The sequence below is a fragment of the Orcinus orca genome, chromosome 6, assembly GCF_937001465.1.
Source record: "Orcinus orca chromosome 6, mOrcOrc1.1, whole genome shotgun sequence".
Classification (NCBI taxonomy): domain Eukaryota; kingdom Metazoa; phylum Chordata; class Mammalia; order Artiodactyla; family Delphinidae; genus Orcinus; species Orcinus orca.
This window is the reverse complement of record NC_064564.1, coordinates 65141685-65161830: the sequence shown is the minus strand read 5'-3', so window position 1 is coordinate 65161830 and position 20146 is coordinate 65141685. Positions and strand designations below refer to the sequence as shown.

At 40.1% G+C, this 20146-nt stretch overlaps 1 protein-coding gene, 1 non-coding gene and 1 pseudogene across 11 annotated transcripts in view; 2 read left to right on the top strand and 1 right to left on the bottom strand.

The window, feature by feature from the left end:
- Window positions 1-1734: 1734 nt before the first annotated feature.
- Window positions 1735-5136, bottom strand: LOC101287331 (thyroid transcription factor 1-associated protein 26-like; annotated as a pseudogene).
- A 150-nt stretch (window positions 5137-5286) lies between these two features.
- Window positions 5287-5393, top strand: LOC117196352 (U6 spliceosomal RNA). Its single transcript, XR_004476498.1, has one exon. It is a non-coding gene; the product is annotated as a U6 spliceosomal RNA (small nuclear RNA).
- Window positions 5394-9932: 4539 nt separating this feature from the next.
- Window positions 9933-20146, top strand: part of PDCD1LG2 (programmed cell death 1 ligand 2) — a 94057-nt gene continuing 83843 nt past the window's right edge. For all 10 annotated transcript variants that reach the window (XM_049711326.1, XM_049711325.1, XM_049711323.1 and 7 more), the window contains exon 1: window positions 9933-10237. The gene's annotated coding sequence lies outside the window, so the exon portion shown is untranslated. The remainder of the gene's footprint in view (window positions 10238-20146) is intronic.

Genomic DNA, 20146 nt, shown 5'->3' with positions numbered 1-20146 from the left:
CTTGAATCCCTCTCTTTTATTTTTCATTGTTAAAGGCCAGTGGAGCAGTTCAACTTCTCCCATACCCCTCTCTTCTCCACCCTCATTTCCTGCCCCCACCCCTGCACTTGGGAGATTTACCTGAGGAATTTGACCTTAATGAAACTTGACCTTTGTGACTTTAGTAACTTTTTTCTCAATAAGGAGCCATCTCCCCAGTTATTTCTTCTCCATTCAGTAACATGGGGGTTGCTAGGGCAGGAAAAGTACTTAATCATCAGTTTACATCAAACCATAAAACTCTCTTTTATATGAGTGCCTTTCAGAAAGTGAGCCAAACCTGGACCTCCTTCCTTCTAAAAACAGCCACCTCAGTTGCTCTGGCCAGAATATCCATCCACACTTTCCCTTCCCTCACTTTGAGCAAAGGCCTTCTTTGGCAGGTGGAGACCACATGGGATTCCAAGCCAAGTATGTGACTTCTGGTATGATGGCAAGAGACCAACCTCCAGCCCCTGGGTTGACCACAACTCAAGGAAAGCCAGTGTTCAGGGTGGCCCACATGTGGACTCCTCCCTCCTCTATCTGATCCCCTCTGCCCTGACTTTCTCCCCACCTCTGAATCCCCTATCCCCATTTTCAAGAGAGGGGGCTAGCCATCATTCCTTTTTGTCACATTCCAGGTAAACTCGTATCAAGAGTTTGTTCCTGACTTTAGGAGGGTTGCTAAGGCTGGTTCTAGGTAAATTGCTGGCTTCTTGTAGTTCTCACCCCTTCCTGAGCTCTTCCTCTTTGCCCATGTCCCAAAAACCCTGGGTTCATTTCTTTCTCACACTTAGGCTGTGTTCTTTTTTTTCTTCCCTGTAAGGCCTAGCAGAGTGGGAAACACTGGACTTTTTTTTTGGACCTGAAATAGCTAAGACTGATTTAGCACCTGTTATGTGGCAAACACTGTTCTAGGTACTTTATGTGAGCATTTTTTTTTACTTCCAGTTTTATTGAGAAATAATTAACATACCACACTGGATAAGTTTAAGGTGTACAGCATCATGATTTGACTTACATACATCATGAAATGATGACCACAGTAAGTTAGTGATTATTTATCTCTCATATAAATACAAAATTAAAGAAATAAAAAAAAATTTTCCCTTTCTTAGGATTTACCCTGTTAACAACTTTCATATGTAACATAAAGCACTGCTCATTATGTTTATCATGTTGTACGTTACATCCCTGGTACTTATTTACCTTATAACTGAAAGCTTGTACATTTTGACTGCCTTCATCCAATTCCCCCTCCACCCACCCCTAACTCTGGTAACCATAAAGCTGATCTTTTTTTTCTATGAGTTTGTTTGCTTTTGAAGGTTAATTGATCTACAACACTATGTTAGTTCCTCGTATACAACATAGTAACTCCATTTTTTTTAACATTTTATTTCATCTGAATTTCATATGGTGCAAAAGTATTATATGCTTGAACCTGTCACTCAAATAGGAGGTTCTTTCAGTTCCCAGGCCAACCTTCCTTCAGATGCCAATAAATTTTTTTTTTTTTTTTTTTTTTTGCGGTACACGGGCCTCTCACTGTTGTGGCCTCTCCCTTTGCGGAGCACAGGCTCCAGACACGCAGGCTCAGCGGCCATGGCTCAGGGGCCAGCTGCTCCGCGGCATGTGGGATCTTCCCAGACCGGGGCACGAACCCATGTCCCCTGCATCGGCAGGCGGACTCTCAACCACTGCGCCACCAGGGAAGCCCCGCAAATAAATTTTTAAAACAAGAATATTATGTAGAACATACGTAGAAAATTTTATCTTACAAAAACAAAAATATTTGGACATTTTAAACTTAGTATAGCTTAGCAGCCCAGTTTCTGCCGATAAATTTAGTTAATTGTTAGGAGGTTTAGTACGTATACAGAGAACTCAGTAAACAGCAGATATTTTAACCCTTGATTAAGGATAACATGTCTGACTTAATTTTGTTCTTGTATTTTTTTAAGAAGCTACTCCATTTGTAAATTCAAGTTTGGTTGGCCTTTTATAGTCTTTTTGCTCAATATTTTGAACACTTTTTCTTCTTATTGTAGAGACTTTGAGCTTCTTCTCTCTCTTGTTTTCTACTCTCAAATTCTTGTTTCTTAGCAACACACTTAGCTTGTACCTGTTCATATTCTTCCTGTGCTTTTTTAAAAATATTTTTAAAATAAATTTATTTATTTTATTTATTTATTTTTGGCTGCATTGGGTCTTCATTGCAGCATGCGGGCTTTCCCCAGTTGCAGCAAGCGAGGGCCACTCTTCGTTGTGGTGTGCGGGCTTCTCATTGCAGTGGCCCCTCTCGTTGTGGAGCACGGGCTCTAGGCATGCAGGCTTCAGTAGTTGTGACATGCGGGCTCAGCATCTGTGGCTCACGGGCTCCAGAGCACAGGCTCGGTAGTTGTGGTGCGTGGGCTTAGCCACTCTGCAGCATGTGGGATCTTAGTTCCCTGACCAGGGATCAAACCCGTGTCCCCTGCATTGGCAGGCAGTTTCCTAACCACTGTACCACCAGGGAAGTCCCCTTCCTGTGCTTTTTGATTTGATGTTTTCTTTTATTTTTCTTTGGCATAGTAATGAAGTTTACTCTTATGCTACATTATTTCTGGCTGAGGTTGTTCATTGCTACAGTGTTCTTCAGACAATGCCTGGTCAATGTTACATTGCTCTTCTGACAAAGACTGATTAACTTGTTCTTCTGACAAAGGCCAGTCAACTTGTTCTAACAAAGACTGGTCAACTTTTCTAAGTTGATTCTTGAGTCTTTCCTCTTCATCTAGCTACGTACCAAGAGAGATGTTTCAGATGATCAGGGTACCAATCTGTGAATTGGGACTCCTGTGTGGTTTGAGCCTTTTTTACCCTCCATAGTAATTTCTTGTAATTTTGCTGAATCTTTCGTTTCAAAATGCAGACTTGTCCCTCAAGAACACTCCCCATGAAGGCTTGCAGATGGTTAGATTGCAATATCATCTGTTTCACATTCTTATTCTTGAATCCTACCTGTGAAGCTCCTTCACCACGTGTCCCAAAATTCCCTGTCTGCCACCTTGCTGCCAGCCTCACCAGTGCCATGGCACACCAACCATGTCACCAGAAAACCACGAAGGACCCACTCAATAGTTCTATACATTTCAAAATAATCACCATGATAAGGTCTAGTTACCATCTGTCGCTGCACAAAGATATTTCATAATTATTGACTATATTCCCCATACTGTACATTTTATGTCTGGGACTCATTTATTTTGCAACTGGAAGTTTGTACCTCTTAATCTCCCTCACATATTTATAATGCATCGCATCATATCACATTGCATTGTATCGCATTACTTTTGGAGGAAAATATTTGGGAGGAAAAACCAGAAATGAACCCTGCCCTGCACTCACAAGGTGATCAGTCCTTGGTTAAGCCACGTAATCTCTCTTCACCTCAACCTTCCCTTCTAGAAAATGAAAAGAGCTTTGTAGACTGATTGTGCACACTAGTGAGATCATTATTATGCAATATTTATGACCTAAATTCCAATTTCCCATTACTAAGTATCAGTGCAACTATGCCAAGTTCTAAAAATGTTTTCTTGTTGCTGTTGTTTAGCAATTTAACTATACTCTCCATTACTGATTTTTAAAAAATTATTTCTGTTTAAAAAGCAATGTGTGTCCATGGCAAGTTATTTAGAAAATAAAATAGAAGGGGAAAAGGAGAAAGTAAAAAAACCTGTGCAAGTCCTCCACCCAGAAACGCCCCTGTTAACACCTTGGTATCTACTGCTCCAGTATTTTTTTGAGGCATATAGATTTATGAGGCAGGAAAATGTACTGAGATATTAGTTTGAGTTTTATTTGGGCCCTGTTGTGAAAACCCCAGGGCTTTCCTTTGTGCTGAGATGAGTCTGTTTTCCCAAGCCTAGGTGTGGAGGAAAAACTGAGCTGCCCAGAGGGAAGGGTGGAGAGACGTAGACTGAGACAGGAGGGAGCCCAGATGAGGTGGAGGAAGGGAAACAATGGGCGAGTGTATCTCCCTTCTAAAGAGGAGCAGGAGCTCTGGTCGGTGGTGTATGGACCCTATAGACACTAAGCTCTTAGAGTCTTGCAGAGGACATATGCCCATTCCTCAGCCAATCACGGTAGCTGAGGAAGGGAGGTCAAGTAAGAGCAGGCAATGCTTATTGAAACCACATGCCTGGAGTTATGGGTGGAGAAGCAGTTCCCCACACAGCCCCATTCTTGGGGCCTAGGCAGCCACTCCCATTTGTAGCTACTACAAATTTCATCCCTTCTTCTTTAAGGTATAAAGTAAAAAGAATGAGAAGGAGGAAACGAGAATGCTGCTTTTTCAGAATAAAAACAATTAGGTTGGGGGAGGACTTAGAGGCAAGGCATGTTAAGAGGACTAGAACACATTAGAGAAATATGGCTTAGAAAACCTACCCTGTCTCTTCTGACCCCACTCTTATGAGCCCAAGAGAAACGAGGAGGTTGGAATTGGATTGATCATCAGGACTGCATGCAGGTTGGCCTTTTCTTGCCATCAGGTTTGAGTCTCACTATTGAAAATATTGAAAAGCCTCGTGGTGTAATGGGGCCGCAGAGGGCTTAGTTCAAGTACAACCATGCAAATGAAGAAAGGCTTCTCGATGTCAACTGTTTCCTCATATGTAAAATGGGTCTAACAGTATCTAGACCACAAGTTGCTCCAAGAATGAAATGAAGTACTGTAGCAGCTTGCATAATGTTTCCTCCAAATTCCATGTCCACCTGAAGCCTCCAAATGTGACCTTATTAGGAAGTATTGTGTTTGCAGATGTAATTAGTTAAAGATGAGGTCATACTGGAATAGGGTGGGCACTAACCCAATGGCTGGTGTCCTAATAAGAAGAGGAAAGACATGCAATGATATGCACAACGAATAAGATCATGAAAAGATGAAGGCAGAGATTGGAATGACCTGCTGCAGCCAAGATATGCCAAGGATTGACAGGAGCCCCCGGAAGCTAGGAATAGACAAGGAAGCATTCTTTCCTGGAGCCTTCAGCAGGAGTATGGCCATGTGACACCTTGATCTCAGACTTCTCGTCTCCAGAATTGGGAGAGAACTATAAGTACAGTGTCTACTGTTTTAAGCCACCCAGTTTGTGCTGAATTGTTATGGCAGCCCCAGAAAACAAATAATGATACCTGTGTAAAGTTCTTGGTACGTAGCTAGAACATGCTGGTATTCTTCTTTCCCTTCCCTTCTCCTACTCCTAAATGTGCACATGTGTGCTCACTTTGGCAGCACGTATACTAAAATTGGAACGATACAGAGAAGATCAGCCTGGCCCCTGCACAAGGATGACATGCAAATTTGTGAAGCGTTCCATATTTTTTCAATCAAGTCCAGGAAATACAGAGTCCCATACAGGATAAATATAAGGAGAAACATGCCAAAACACGTATAAATCAAGCTATCAAAAATTAAATACAAAGAAAAAGAGAAGGAAAAGACATACAATAACAAACCCAAAACAATTAAGAAAATGGTGATAGGAACATACATATTGATAACTACCTTAAATGTAAATGGATTAAATGCTTCCACCAAAAGACATAGACTGCCTGAATGGATACAAAAACAAGACCCATATATATGCTGTCTACAAGAGACCCACTTCAGACCTAGGTACACATGCAGCCTGAAAGTGAGGGGATGGAAAAAGATATTCCATACAAATGGAAATCAAAAGAAAGATGGAGTAGCAATTCTCATATCAGACAAAATAGACTTTAAAATAAAGACTATTACAAGAGACAAAGAAGAACACTACACAATGATCAAGGGATCAGTCCAAGAAGAAGATATAACAATTGGAAATATTTATGGACCCAACATAGGAGCACCTCAATATATAAGGCAAATGCTAACAGCCATAAAAAGGGAAATTGACAGTACCACAATCATAGTAAGGGACTTTAACACCCCACTTTCGCCAACGGACAGATCAACCAAAATGAAAATAAATAATGAAACATAAGCTTTAAATGATACAATAAACAACATGGACTTAAGATACTTATAGGACATTCCATCCAAAAACAACAGAGTACACTTTCTTCTCAAGTGCTCTCCAGGATAGATCATATCTTGAGTCACAAATCAAGCCTTGGTAAATTTAAGAAAATTGAAATCATATCAAGTATCTTTTCTGACCACAACGGTATGAGACTAGATATCAATTACAGGAAAAAATCTGTAAAAACTACAACCACATGGAGGCTAAACAATACACTACTAAATAACCAAGAGATCACTGAAGAAATCAAAGAGGAAATCAAAAATACCTAGGAACAAATGACAATGAAAACACGATGACCCAAAACCTATGGGATGCAGCAAAAGCAGTTCTAAGAGGGAAGTTTATAGCAATACAATCCTACCTCAAGAAACAAGAAACATCTCAAATAAACAACCTAACCTTATACCTAAAGCAATTAGAGAAAGAAGAACAAGAAAACCCCAAAGTTGGCAGAAGGAAAGAAATCATAAATTTCAGATCAGAAATAAATGAAAAAGCAATGAAGGAAACAATAGCAAAGATCAATAAAACTAAAAGCTGGTTCTTTGAGAAGATAAACAAAATTGATAAACCATTAGCCAGACTCATCAAGAAAAAAAGGGAGAAGACTCAAATCAAAAGAATTAGAAATGAAAAAGGAGAAGTAACAACTGACACTGCAGAAATACAAAGGATCATGAGAGATTACTACAAGCAACTCTATGCCAATAAAATGGACAACATGGAAGAAATGAACAAATTCTTAGAAATGCACAACCTTCTGAGACTGAATCAGGAAGAAATAGAAAATATAAACAGACCAATCAAAGCATTGAAATTGAGACTGTGATTAAAAATCTTCCAACAAACAAAAGCCCAGGACCAGATGGCTTCACAGGTGAATTCTATCAAACATTTAGAGACGAGCTAACACCTATCCTTCTCAAACTCTTCCAAAATATAGCAGAGAGAGGAACACTCCCAAATTCATTCTACAAGGCCACCATCACCTTGATACCAAAACCAGACAAGGATGTCACAAAGAAAGAAAACTACAGGCCAATATCACTGATGAACATAGATGCAAAAATTCTCAACAAAATACTAGCAAGCAGAATCCAACAGCACATTAAAAGGATCATACACCATGATCAAGTGGGGTTTATTCCAAGAATGCAAGGATTCTTCAATATACGCAAATCAATCAATGTGATAAACCATAGTAACAAATTGAAGGAGAAAAACCATATGATCATCTCAGTAGATGCAGAGAAAGCTTTTGACAAAATTCAACACCCTTTTATGATAAAAACCCTGCAGAAAGTAGGCATAGAGGGAATTTTCCTCAACATAATAAAGGCCATATATGACATACCCACAGCCAACATCCTTCTCAATGGTGAAAAACTGAAACCATTTCTTCTGAGATCAGGAACAAGACAAGGTTCTCCACTCTCACCACTAATATTCAACATAGTTGTGGAAGTTTTAGCCACATCAATCAGAGAAGAAAAAAAATAAATGGAATCCAAATCGGTAAAGAAGAAGTAAAGCTTTCACTCTTTGCAGATGACATGATACTATACAAAGAGAATCCCAAGGATGTTGCCAGAAAACTACTAGAACTAATCAATGAATGTGGTAAAGTAGCAGGATACAGAATTAATGCACAGAAATCTCTTGCATTCCTATACACTAATGATGAAAAATCTGAAAGAGAAATTAAGGAAACACTCCCATTTACCATTGCCACATAAAGAATAAAATACCTAGGAATAAACTTACCCAAGGAGATAAAAGACCTGTATGCAGAAACCTATAAGACACTGATGAAAGAAATTAAAGGTGATACAAACAGATGGAAAGATATACCATGTTCTTGGATTGGAAGAATCAACATTGTGAAAATGACTATACTACCCAAAGCAATCTACAGATTCAGTGCAATCCCTATCAAACTACCAATGGCATTTTTCACAGAACTAGAACAAAAAATTTCACAATTTGTATGGAAACACAAAAGACCCCGAATAGCCAAAGCAATCTTGAGAAAGAGAAACGGAGCTGGAGGAATCAGGCTCCCTGACTTCAGACTATAATACAAAGAAGCTACAGTAACCAAGACAGTATGGTACTGGCACAAAAACATAAATATAGATCAATGGAACAGGATAGAAAGCCCAGAGATAAATCCACTCACATATGGTCACCTTATTTTTGATAAAGGAGGCAAGAATATACAATGGAGAAAAGACAGACTCTTTAATAAGTGGTTCTGGGAACACTGGACAGCTACATGTAAACTAATGAAATTAGAACACTCCCTAACACCATACACAAAGATAAACTCAAAATGGATTGAAGACCCACATGTAAGGCCAGAAACTATCAAACTCTTAGTGGAGAACATAGGCAGAACACTCTGTGACATAAATCACAGCAAAATCCTTTTTGACCCACCTCCTAGAGGAATAGAAATAAAATAAAAATAAACAAATGGGACCTAATGAAACTTAAAAGCTTTTGCACGGCAAAGGAAACCATAAACAAAACAAATTGGAGAAAATATTTGCCAATGAAGCAACTGAAAAAGATTGAGCTCCAAAATTTACAAGCAGCTCAATATCAAATAAACAAACAACCCAATCCAAAAATGGGCAGAAGACCTAAATAGACATTTCTCCAAAGAAGATATACAGATTGCCAACAAACACATGAAAGGATGCTCAACATCACTAATCATTAGAGAAATGCAAATCAAAATTACAATGAGGTATCACCTCACGTTAGTCAGAATGGCCATCATCAAAAAATCTACAAACAATAAACGCTGGAGAGGGTGTGGAGAAAAGGGAACCGTCTTGCACTGTTGGTGGGAATGTAAATTGATATAGCCACTATGGAGAACAGTATGGAGGTTCCCTAAAAAACTAAAAATAGAACTACCATATGACCCAGCAACCCCACTGCTGGGTATACACCCTGAGAAAACCATAATTCAATGAGAGTCATGTACTACAATGTTCACTGCAGCTCTATTTACAATAGCCAGGATATGGAAGCAACCTAAGTGTCCATCGACTGATGAATGGATAAAGAAGACGTGGCACATATATACAATGGAATATTACTCAGCCATAAAAAGAAATGAAATTGAGTTATTTGTAGTGAGGTGGATGGACCTAGAGTCTGTCATACAGAGTGAAGTAAGTCAGAAAGAGAAAAACAAATACCGTATGCTAACACGTATATATGGAATCTAAGAAAAAAAAAAGTCATGAAGAACCTAGGGGTAAGACAGGAATAAAGACACAGACCTACTAGAGAATGGACTTGAGGATATGGGGAGGGGGAAGGGTAAGCTGTGACAAAGCTAGAGAGAGACAGGGACATATATACACTACCAAACGTAAAATAGATAGCTAGTGGGAAGCAGCCACATAGCACAGGGAGATCAGCTCAGTGCTTTGTGACCACCTAGAGGGGTGGGATAGGGAGGGTGGGAGGGAGCCGCAAGAGGGAGGGGATATGAGGATATATGTATATGTACAGCTGATTCACTTTGTTATAAAGCAAAAACTAACACACCTTTGTGAAGCAATTATACTCCAATAAAGATGTTAAAAAAATTTTTTTTAACCAATAATAAAAGAAAAAAAAAGACACATGCACCCCAGTGTTCATTGCAGCACTATTTACGATAGCCAGACATGGAAACAACCTAAAACAAGTAAATACATAAATAAATACATAAATAAATAAATATGCACACACAGGTCAATGGGTACTTGCATGCAGAGACGTGCCACTGAAAGTAAAACCAAAACTTGCCAGTAGGTTGGGCTTCAGTCAGTTCCTTAGCATCAGTTTTGGTTTGAATTGTACTCATATTAAGAGAAAGCCTGAGTTGGATGGGGATGATATCTTTTCTTGTCTTGCTCAGTGTACCTTATCCCCACAGTTTTCTGTTATTCATCCTCGTGCGTCCCTCTGCCAGCTAAAAAGAACCCTGGGTTGGAGCTACTACTTGTTGCATTGGTCTCAGCAGCAACCTAGGTTTTGTTTTTGTTTTGGCTGTTTGTTTTGTTGGCTTCTATGAGGGAATCTGAGAAAGAGCAACTGTTTGTTGTTTTATTTTCTTTTGCGTCTTTGCCTGAGGAGCCGTGCCAAGGCCTGATGTGAGTATCGAGTGGGTTGAGATTTTCTCATACTTTGAGTTGGTGTTGTAGACCATGATGAGCGTGCCATAGTTGGGTAAGCATGGGCACATTTTCTCTCCACACCATTGGAGGCAGGGGAAACTGCCTCAGAAATTGTGCTCAGGTACACAAACAAGCTAATTTCTTCCTGTCCTCAAAATAGTAGGATTTCTCTTGCTGGTCCTATGCTTATTATTCTTCTTGAGCAGTTTTATGAGGTGGGTTATTTTTTTTTCTGCACAAAATAAATCTGCACCAAAAAAAATTTACTCCTAAAGTTGTCTCTCTGCTTAGAATTTTGAAGGGTTAATGGAACTTAAAAATTTGGATTTTTACATCTAACACCTGTTTGTGATTATCCCTTTGGCAGGCAGTCAACATTCCAGGCTAGGCTGTGTTTACAAGCTATATTCAAGTGTAAGCTGTTAAAAAAAAAAAAACTATAATTACATTAACTTATAATATAGGCAACCATTATTTAACAAAAACGTGATTTGGGCCTACTAAAATGCTTAATATTCTACATAAAATTATGAAAGAATGTTTAGCAAAATGAAGGAAAACTGCAACTATTGCTATTTATTGGTCACTATCCAGGTGCACATAGTAGAAAAGTGATGACGATGGATTTATGTGAGAAAGGGTTGAAGTGAGGAGGTGAAACTTGAATGAAATTACCTACAAATAAGGTCTTGTGACCCTGAAATTCTGTGGTTCTGTGGGAGGGAGTGATTAACATACATTGACAAAAATGTACAGTAAGAATATTCAGCGTGAGCAGTAATCAGACAGTTGTAGCAGGAGTCAAATGCCAATTGATCTGGATGTTTTTTAAGCTCCCTTTGAAGCCTAAGATTCTATGAATAGATGAAATCTTATCTCTTGCCACTTGGAACTGGTCTATTTGCCTTTATTACCTGAACTCTCACCATCAGCAGGATGTTCCTTTCCCACTCTTCAAGGTGTCTTCTCAGATTTCTTCTGTGAGCCTTTCCATTAAACTGTAGCTCCTCATAGGCAAAGACCACACCTTTTAGGATCTCTGAATCCCAAGTACCCCTCACAGTGCCTCACAATATGCATGGGTGCTCATTGGGTGCTTGTTGAGTTGTTGAATTAATTGATTTGATGAAGTGGCTGGTGAATCACCAGATGTGGGATATTTGCATAATATACAGCGGACATTGGGGCTGATGGAGGTGATGCAGATTTCTCAGGGACAGTATTAGGGATCATGCTTCAGAGCTGACTTTCTTTAAGATGCATCGGACAGTGATCCATGGGTTGTCGTGTGTAATTTTTATTCCACATGGCAACGTTCAAATATACCACATGACTTAACTGTAGCATACTTGGGTTACCCTGTAATGAGGCAACTGCAGCCTGACCTCCTCATGTCCCACACTGCTCTACTGCTGTGGGGCTCTCTCATGTTGTGTTCCCCTAATCTTCAAATCGACTAACAGAATTCCAGGATAGATAAAGGAATCTGAAAGGTTATACAGCCCCAATCACCTCAATACCCTCCAGCCCTCTCTAATAACCCTGGGGCTGATTCCCAGTTCTTAGTCTCCCGACCTCTCTATTGTCAACCACTTCTGCTTCTTGGGATTTCCTCCCTCGGCTCTGAGATATTGTGATGGGGAAGCTTTTCACTCTTAGGATCATTTCTTCTCTGCTTTTGTCTCTGGTCTCTTACTCCCGCTCTCCAAATTTTGGGGCATTCCTCAGAGTTCAGATCTTTTCTTTCTAACCTCTCTTTTTATACTCTCCCCCTCAGAGAGTTAATTCATTCCCCAAAGTCAACTAACATTTTATTACAAATAACTTCTTTATCTTTATCTCCCAAATTGTGGGAGATAAATAGTCCCAAATTGTGTTCCACACTCCAGACCTACATTTTTCTTGACTGCCTTGCATTACTTCATGACTCAAACCTAGCTCATCATCTTCCCTTTAAAAATCAGCTCTTGGGCTTCCCTGGTGGCGCAGTGATTGAGAGTCTGCCTGCCGATGCAGGGGACACGGGTTCGTGCCCCGGTCCGGGAATATCCCAGATGCCGTGGAGCAGCTGGCCCATGAGCCATGGCTGCTGAGCCTGCGCGCCTGGAGCCTGCGTGCCTGGAGCCTGTGCTCCGCAACAGGAGAGGCCACAACAGTGAGAGGCCCGCGTACCGCAAAAAAAAAAAAATCAGCTCTTGATCTTATGTTTCCTCCCCCCCACCCCCACCCAATGAAATCAACATTGTTTTGATAGTCTGACCTCAAAACCACAGTCAACTTGTTGCTTCTGTTTCTTTCCCATGTGACTAATCATTTGTCAATTGTTTTGTCAGTTGTCCTGTCAATTATCTTATTGACAGGAAGTTTCTCCTTCCTCTCCCTTTCTTCCCTCTTCTGATCCTAAATCAGATGCTTTACCAAACATCTGGATGAACACTGTGACCCCCTAATCAAGTAGCTGGCCTCCAATTCCACTCTCCCTCTATTACATACTGAAAAAAACAAACTCAGATTTAATCTTTTCAAACTTCTTTGTTATTGTCACTCAGTTTTTGAGTGACTGTCACTGTTTTTTATTGGCAGCTCTACCTGGCACTAAGCTCTCAATATTCTTGTCCCAAACTTATTTCCAGCCAGGTTATGCTGTTCATTGTCTTCCTTAACATGCCCTGTGTGTTTGCACCTCTAAAACTTTGCTCCTGACTCATCTGCAGTGCCCTCAAGAGTTGTTCCAACTCTCCAATTTCTACCAGTGCTTCAAAGACTCATTTCAAATCCCATCCGAGAAGTCTCCCTTCTTCCAGTCAGCTTCCAGGGTTTTTGCATCGTCATGCAAAATATTTTACACCACTTCTTAGTATTTTTCGTGTGTATGAGTTTTAAACTTCTGACTATGTTATAATGTCTTTAAGGGCAGGAATCCTTTCTTAGATGAATCCTTCTATTGATTCTCCACAGTCTAATGCAAAGACTTGCAAAAAATGGCAGCTCAGTGTTTATTGACTAAAAAGTTGAGATTCAATTTGAATTTAAGTTAAATTGAAGGCTACAGATTGTCTACCTATATCTAGATGGTTTAGATATTGAATACTGAAAGATTTCTGATCCACCTCTAAAAACAGAGCCACTGTTGTTAAGATTCCCTAAAATCTCAAATGCCTGTAGGAACTGGTAGACAGTAAAATGTGTGATCATACAATAGGGAGTAGCAGGGCCTGGGGCAAACTCTGCATTACTTGCCAAAGGCACTCAGATCCAAATTATTTTAAAACATTGCTACTTACAATTCTTGCTTTAGACACTTGGCTTCAAAAACAGTGATTAAGTCAGGTATTTCAGTTCAGTTTGTTGTGTGTTTATCTAGGTCTTCACAGATATCCAGGGCTGTGCTAGACACTTGGGAAGAGGGAGAAGCAAAATGAGTTAAGACTGGCAATGTTCAGCAGAGAATAAAGTGTTATACAAGCATGATCCTTTATGCTGGTTATTATTACACAAAGAAATTATTTGCTAGGATTCTTGAGATATTTCCATAAAGTGCCTGTGCCTTGGTTGTTCTAGAGACCAGAGAATTCTGAAAGCTTTGTTTCTGTCTTATTTACCTCTGCATACCAGAGCTTGCCACACAGAAAATATAGAGTAAATGTCTTGAATAAAAGAAAGAAAGAATTAAAACCTCTGTACATAATTTCAGCACCATAAATTTCATTTCATCTATAAATTCACAAATAGCTTTCAGTAGGTAGGTGAAATGGCAAGAAACTGGGCCTGAAGCAACCAGAAAGTGAACCTTCTAGCACCTATAGTAATTTTTGGTTCTCTTGCAAATTTTGCTCGGAAAAGTTTTCCTGCTTACATTTTCTGCTTACAACCTTCTCCTCAGAATTTACAGAAATTTTCTTGATTTTTCTGGAAAGATACGACTTCTTAATACAATTGAATAAATTGCTGTTAGTACCTTTTATGGAGAAATAAGCAGAGTAAGATCTAAACATCTACTAAGCAGAAAGTTAGACGTAACCTATTAAATACAAGATAGACAAGAAGTACTCCGAAAGGTACAACAGTTCTGTGAACATTTACTTAGGAGGCACAGGGGAGTAGTCGTGAAAGAGGTGGTGCTGAGTGAGTCTTAAAGACTAGGTAGATTTTACCAGGCGAAACCTTCGTGGGTTAGTGAAAGGAGTGGCCATATTAGGAATTCATGGGAATTTTAGACCAAAGATCATCAGTCACCATCCTAAGTAATAATGACAATGAATGTAAAGAACGCTTTGCCATTTACCAAGTATTTTTCACATACCTTGTCCACAGTCATTTCTGTTTATTGACTGTGGTGTGGTCAAGAGCTTCAGATATTAGAGAACTCGATGATTTCCTATTTCCACCCCTCGCAATCTCACCATGTTAGAAGGACCATTTATGGCTCTTGGACCACAGGAGCATGATCTAATCATTCAGTGAATATTAATGAGGACCCACCATGTATTAGGAGCTGTTTGGGGTGCCAGAGATATAGTAAGGAACAAAAACAGACAGAAATTTCTGCCCTTGGGGAGCTTAATCTTCTTGAGCAGGATAGAGAAACAGAGGAAAAAGAGAAGCAGCAGCAGCAGAAGCAAAAGGAGAAGCAGAAGAAGCAGAAGGAGCAGAAGGAGGAAGAAGAAGAGGAGGGGGAGGGAGGAGAATGTCCACTGAAGCAGGAACCTTCCACTTGACGGTATCCATAAACTCTTGAAGATTTCTCCAGGTCCACGTCTCCCTAGATGAGGACATAGCTGACCAACCAAACTTCGCATTACTGGTCACTAGCTCTGCCACAACCTAGGCAACAAAGGTTATGCAACTCCCCACATTACTTTATGTTCCTAATAACAAAGTGCCTAAATTATCAAAAGTTTAACTTTATGTCTATGTACACATTCATATATATACACATTTATAAGTTGAAGTTTTTTACTTATCTCCATAATATCATTTTAACTCACTTTCTTAAATGCCTTTTAGAGGGGAGGAGTAAAAGACTTCAGCTGGAATAAGGCCATTCTTACATATCTTAACTTTATCTTAAACACTAGTGATCAACTGTTACTGATAGGCCAATAATACTTGTGGTAGTTAGAAATGAAATCACACTTTAATATCAAAAATATTAAAATGTTCACGGTTCATCAAAAATCTTGATATGTTACACACTTGAGTATTACCTAACATGGCGAAACAAAATGGTAGAGATTTGTTGTTAGTTGCATAGATGGTACATGGAAGGGACCTTGGAAGTCACCTAGTTCACCCCTTCTTTTGTAGAGAGTGGAGAGTGAGTTCCTAAGGCAGCAGGGATAGAGCAAAGACTGGAACTCCTGTCTCCTGATGCCTAGCTCAGAACTGCTGCTTCCACCACACCACCAAGAAAAGCAGCTTTTCTAGTGGCCTGGGTGAGAGCCAAGGGGGCAGCAATTTGAGCAGGACTTTGCACAAATCTAAAAAGAGTAGCTTTTGCTTCTTCTCACTCTCAAGCTTGATTATCTCCTTACTGAGGGGGCCCTTCTTGACTCCTGGAGCCACCAGAAAAAGTTCTTGAAGCTTATCCTATGCCATTCTGTTCCATTTTAGATAATGACTTGCCCTCAACTGCAATACTATGACATGTTCATAGGCAGAATTATCAAGAATTACCCATAACTTCATTAAGAATTATCCAGAAATTAAGAAATTCAGCTAAACTGATCATTTGATTAAAAACTACTTTTTTCCATTCACATTCCAAAGTATTCATTAGAGCCCAGCCTGACTGATATAAAGATAGCTACAATGAGCACCCTCTGCTTGATGGAAAAGCTAGCAAAACCAAACATGTACGTAAGGAATATACAATTAAGATGAAAATGAACAGCTGACTAGGCATAGACAATAAGATATTTATACAAAGGTGAATTTTAAAAGGGGAGGCTAGAGAGAGATGTGGTTGTTTGAACATGTTCATTGTATCGTGGAGAAGAGTCATCACAATGCTCATTTGGCCAAAGGAGTGCCTTACACATGGATACTCTTTAAATGATGCATTGAGTTAATTAGTTTTGGCAATGCACTCCGTAAGTTCTCTAAGTAAATTCTTTCAGGCCTTGCCTGTCTGAGTATGAAAGAGTTCATACTTCCCCAACATTAACGCCTTCAAGAACCTGCTCTTTCAGAAAACGTAGTTCTCCTAAAGAACCCAGAGGGTAGAGGTCTTATCCAGATAGCCTAGTCTTTTGAGAGAGGTTGGTGAGGGGCTTGAGATACCTGTGGAAACATTCTTCTGGGAGATAATCTTGTAAATAATCTTGCTGTTAAAAAGGGATCACCTTCCACCTCTTGTGGAAACTCTTGCTTCAACATGCACCTTTTGCTTAAACAATACCAGGGATGATGCCTCCCCACCCCATTAGTGGCCCATTGTGTTGTGAGTGGCTCCATTCGATGGAAAGTTCTTATTTGCGGCAAAAATAAACAACCAAATTAAGGTTTCTGTTTCTCCGATAGAGTGGAGTCAAGTGGGAGCCAGTGATCTCAGATTCCTGAGTATGATGCTAAATTGTCATGCATGCAAGCACTCATTCACTTGTCCATTCAGCACACAGTTATAAGGACCTAATCAAGTGCAGTCTGCTCTCCGTATCTAAAGGGTTCTGCAGCCCTACATATACGGCCGACTATATTATGCCATTTTACATGAGGGACTTGAGCATCTGTGGATTTTGGTATCCACAGAGGATCCTGGAACCAATATCCTGCAGATACCAAGGGATGACTGTACAAAGAGCTCCTATTCTAGCCTAGAAAACAGAAGTGTAATAAATCAGCATACCAGTAATGAGTTAAGTACTTACACTAGAGGTGAGTAGCAGATACAATTGAGGCAGAAGAAATAGACTAAGACAGTTAGGAAAGACTTATCCACTTCTGTTGAATGCATGAAATGTAAGGCCACTTAAGGAGTTATTTATGATGCAATACAATTTTTTAAGCTCATGAAGAAATTGAGATAGAAGAAAAATAAGATTAGAAAAAATAAGATGAGATTAGATGTGAGATTAGACTTCTCAAAGCACCTGTGAGGTCCTAGTCATGGAAAGCACATGTGTTTCTCTGTGGCCAAGGCAGGAGGTGCCAGATCAGGGAAGGTTTTGTAGGCCACACTAAAGGAGAACTTCACCTTGTAAATAGTGGGAGTTGTTGAAGTCTTTTAAGCAGGAGTGACATGGTCAGATTTGATTATTCAGTATTCAAGAGATTGTTCTGCCTGCTAGGTAAAGAGATAGTTCATCCAACAAGTATTAACCAAGTACCTACTTATTGCCAGACTCTGTTCTGGGGCTGAAGGCATAGTAGTAAATAAACAGACAATGATCCCTGTCCTTTGAGTGATTATATTCTAATGGAAGATGACAGGTAATAATATAATAAGCAAGTACACTATATGGTAAGTTAGATGGTAATGAAAGTTTTGGAAAAGAAAGACGACAAGGAGAATTGGGAATGCTGGAGGAGTGGTGCTGTTGCAGTTTTTTGCATAAGGCAGACTCACCAGAAAGAGCGAAAAAAGCATCCAGGTGTAGGGACAGGCACACTGGCAGCAGAATCCACACTTGAAGGGATGGATTTGGTGAAGACACTACACAGGCCTGGAAGTGGGCTTAGGGCCATTTGGGCAGTGAATTCCAGCATCCCAAGGACCTAGATTATAATGGGTAGTGGGGGGAGGTCCAGAGGCCCAGATGACACCTCTCAACCCAGCAAACACCCACACTGCAGGGAGGGGCATGGCTACAGTGCACTCATCTAAAGCATGGCAGGGTGACTCAAGACAGAGGCCCCTATTACCTGGTTATTGGAGAGACTTAGGAGTTTATTCTCAGTGAAATACTGAGCCATCAAAAGGTTTTGAGCAGACCTGCTTTGACTTACATTTTTAAAGAATCACTCTGGCTCCTGTGTTGAGAATCAACTGTAGGAAGGCAAGGTTAGAATAGCCACAAGACACGATAATGGCTTAGGTTGATATGGAAGCAGTGAGACATGGTCAGATTCTAGATATATTTGAAAGAAGGGCCTATAGGATGTGTTAATGAATCAGATGCTGGTGATAGAAGACAGGAGCCAAGGATGACGTCAAGGTTTGTGACGACAAGAGAAGGATGGAGCAGAAGGAAACAAGACTAGGAGGTAAAAATGGCAGAGAGGAGGCTCTGCTATGGTGTATCCAGGAAGTAGAATTAATAGGACTGGGGGCTGGACTGAATGTGCAAGATAAGCGATGTGTAGATTTAAGATGACGCCCCCAGGATTCCGGCTTGAAGTAGGAGTTATTATTATTGGCACTTTAGGGAAATGGGACACAAAACGTTTTCATAAACTGTCTAAGTTCTTAGAGGCTAATACTTTGTAGACTCAGAATCTGAACTCAGATGTGTCTGACGTTAGAACCTGAGCTCTTAACCATTCCATGGGGCACTTTATCCCTAGGAGAAAGAAGGCTGCTAGTTGGAAAGTACCTTTACAACAGTGTCTGTCTCTCAGTTGACTCAAGGAGACAGTGTGCAAGGAAAGTCCCCTTCGATGGGCAGGGAAGAAGGGGAAGTTAAAACGAGTGATGGGTGAACCAGGAGTCCTTTCTGTTGCCAGAACTGCATGTTACATGCTATCCTTTTGTACTCTAGGAAAAAAAAAAATGCTAAGCAAGTGCTAGACTGCAGGTGCAGCTTAAAATGGTATCTTTTCTGGATATATTTGTAGTTTCAGTAAGGAAGAGGATTTTCAAGTCTAGCTAAGGTATGTCTTGAGCATTTCCTGGTAGAAAGCACTAGATTCTGTTCCTAGTTGTTATCTGCTGTAATATTTCCCTCCCTAAACTAAAAACAAGAATACAGCCCACTGTGGACCTTGCATTCGCTTGTAGCTACTGCCTCATATCTCTGCGCCCTTTTATAGCACTGTTCTCTAACAAGTTGCCTATATTCTGTTGTCTCCACTTCCTTATTTCCTATTTTTATCTGTACCAGATCTACTGATACTGTGTTTATCAGGGTCATCCATGACCTTCATACTCTGCTAAATCCTGTTCTCAGAAACATTTAGCTCAACTGATCACTCCCTCCTTCCAGCACTATGTTTTAAACTCTAGGTTTTATTATTATTTATTACTATTATTTTATTTATTATTATATCTATTATTTAGGAATGGTGAGGCCAACAGATCAGGAGATGACTGCCTTTGAAAAAATAGTTTGTTATACTCACAGATCCCAAGAGAAAGGGGCATGCCACACCATAGTGGTCCATACAGGCAAATACCAGGGTCACACAGGAGGCAGAGGGTGAGGGGGAAAAGTAGGCAGGAGCCTCTACTGTAGGTTCCACAGGAAGGAATGGGGCTAGTTTGTATAATTTCAGCAGACTTTGGGGGCATAGGAGTATCTGGTAACTGACCCTAGGGTGATTAGGGCAGATAGATAGTGACCCAGAGAGTGAGAGCCCAATAAAAAGGTGATTGGAGGTAGGGCTCTGGACTGGTTGGTTTGCATATGAAAGGCACACTCAGGGGACAGTTGTTTACTGTCTCTAGGAATTGGCTAATCCTGAGGGGGCAGTCCCTCTAAAGTCAGCAAGATTCCAGATGTCAAAGCATCAGAATACAGAAAATAAAAGAGATGGTTAATTTACCTTTATATCCCTTCTCTCAATCTTCTTTGCTAGTACCTTCCCTCTCAAAGACCCCTAAGTGTTGGAATGCCCCATATCTCAGAAGAAGACACCTTCTCTTCTCTATCTCTCTTTAGGTGGTACTATGCAGCACCATGGCTTTAAGTAACACTTATGCATTGATGACTCCCAAATTTATATCTC